Below are 2,500 nucleotides of genomic sequence, written 5' to 3'. Positions count from 1 at the left end.
CTCTTATTAACCTACTTCTTTTTTCCCTCTCTAGCCTACTTACGTTACACAGCCTCCTCTAGTCCAAGCCAAGGAAGGGCAGCGGCTCCAACTTCCCTCAACTTCAACCCTCCATTTTCCACTCGTCAGTTCAACAAGTTATAAATACACACAAGTATAAGGAACCAAGAACATACGAGAACAAGAAGACACGGGGGAAATAAGTCAGGGGAAATCAACATACATAAATATAAACTCACCACCTCACACCTCTCTTCTCCTCTCTCACTCCCCCTGTCTCCCTTTCGCTCTCTCTCTCGATTCTTGTTTTGACTCGGACTTCACTTGTTTTTCCGGGACTTCCCCTTTTCACCTGACGGAAATAACTTCAGGTGGAACTTTCTGCTGTCTTTTGTATCATAATAGTTGTGAATTCGGTTAAGATACGCGATGTGTGGTTTAAAAATAAGAGGTTTGTTTTTTCAAAATAGTATTTATATATTGGAAGGTTGTGCGCTCGGGTGAAGAGACCTGTGGCGATGGGGATAATTTTAGAAGAGATATATTTCTGCTTGCCGCGTCCAGTACATGTGGAAGCGATTGTAGAATTAGCGTTTTATTTATCAAGTTTTGAATGTGGGCGAAGAACCGTGTGCACGAGATTCTGTAGGAGTGAGTGGTAGTAAAGCGTACGTATCGGTGTTTGTGCGTGCGTTCAGTACTGGTGAGTACATGTGCTTATTACTATTAGTGTTTTAATTCTTTCCGTATGTGATAACATTACGATTTATGTTATCATGGTTAGGTTAGTATTGTTATTATCATCATTGTTATTATTCTCAATATTACTACGACAACTACTATTACTACCACTCATTATTATTGTTTTGATAATAGTAATGATGCTGATAATGATGATGATGATGGTGATGATGATGATAATTATTATTATTACTCTGGTCACTATTATTATCATTATTAATATTAATGTTATTATCATCATTATCACCATCAACATTACTATTATCATTATCATTTTATTATTATTATCATCATCATTATGATCATTATTATCATTATTACTATCATTATATGTATTATTATTTTTATCATTACTGATCGTTCAACCAGTGTAGGCTATGATAATATAAGACATCGAGAAGTGCACATTATTTTGCATTAGTAACAGAAATATTTGTTTCGGTTGAAATTAGTAAATGAATATTCCTAATTTGTAATTAATGCTTTCATTGTCAAACCTAAGCAATATAGGGGTCTTCTCAGGGGACAGACTGCCGGGCCCCCAAACGTTTAGCTACGTCCATGCATACATCTCTCTCTCTCTCTGTCTGTCCGTCTTTCTGCCAGCCTCTCCGTCTATGTGATTCATTGTCTCTGTCTGCCTCTCTCTGTCTCTCCCTCTCTCTCTTTCTGTCTTTCTGCCAGTCTCTCTGTCTATCTGTCCGTCTTTCTGCCAGTCTAACCGTCTGTGACTTATTCTGTCTCTGTCCGCCTCTCTCTGTCTCTGTCTCTCTCTCTCTATTTTTGCCTGTCTGTCTCTTTCAGATCTCTCTCTGTAAATTGATAAATAGGTAAGTTAATAAATAGCTAAACATTGAATAGGTAAACATATAGCCCCTCTCATATTTCTCTGAGTACCCTGCCTACTATCGGCGTTGGTTATCATGGTTCTCCACGATGTCCGGTTTTCAGCAGCATGTCACGCTTAACATGGTGTTCACCTCAGCTTCTCTGACATATTCTTTAGAAACATTGTTCTTTGTCTTTCTCTGCTCTTTCGTCTTATGATCTTTCCAGTCATAATATAGGATGTTCCATTGTTCCGTATCAAATGACCATTTTGCCTTTGACTTTATCCGCTTTGTCTTTGTTAGGTGGAATACCCACTCGTTTAATTTATGTCATGTCCAAGATATATATTTTTTTTCTCCAATACCAAGTCTCTGTTGCCTCTAGCCGTTGCTCCATTGTTTCTGATATGGTACAGCATTCTGATTCTTATTCTAAAATGGGGTACACATAACAATCCACATTCTTTTTATTTGAACTCAATGACAGTTTCTTATTCGTAAGTATCTTCTGAAACTTTGAAACGCATTTTTAGTTAAGCCAATTCTTCTTTTAATGTTTTGATCGCATCTACTATCTGATGTTTTCCAGCTTCCGAGATCTTACAACTTCTCGAGCTGCTTAATCGTGTTCTTACCAATTTTCAGATTACACTGAATTTCCTCTCCTTTTCGATATCACCATACGTTCTGTTTCCTGGCAGTTGTTCTTTAAATCACAATGATCACATTTCAAAAGCTTTATCTAGGATCACTGTAGATTTTTTCGGATCCTGCAACGAAGCAGTATCATCTGCGTACCTTAAATAAATAATATTAACACCTACTTGTATTCCTGATCAGAAATTTCACTGAGGATGCTTTCGTTGTATTAAATAGATAAAGCGAAAACACACATCCCTGCCTGACACCTCCTTTTATTTTACTGTAAC

At 37.3% G+C, this 2,500-nt stretch overlaps 1 protein-coding gene across 2 annotated transcripts in view; it reads right to left on the bottom strand.

The window, feature by feature from the left end:
* IKKbeta (I-kappaB kinase beta) overlaps positions 1-266 on the bottom strand; it is a 20,626-nt gene extending 20,360 nt beyond the window's left edge. The window contains exon 1 of one of the 2 annotated variants that reach the window (XM_027371626.2): positions 240-266. The gene's annotated coding sequence lies outside the window, so the exon portion shown is untranslated. Of the gene's footprint in view, positions 1-43; positions 145-239 lie in introns of those variants that run through there. The other variant, XM_027371627.2, reaches the window with a different exon arrangement.
* Positions 267-2,500: the final 2,234 nt, after the last annotated feature.

This window comes from Penaeus vannamei, chromosome 8 (genome assembly GCF_042767895.1).
Source record: "Penaeus vannamei isolate JL-2024 chromosome 8, ASM4276789v1, whole genome shotgun sequence".
Taxonomy (NCBI): domain Eukaryota; kingdom Metazoa; phylum Arthropoda; class Malacostraca; order Decapoda; family Penaeidae; genus Penaeus; species Penaeus vannamei.
The sequence above is the reverse complement of the archived record's forward strand: the minus strand, read 5'-3'. Positions and strand labels throughout refer to the sequence as shown.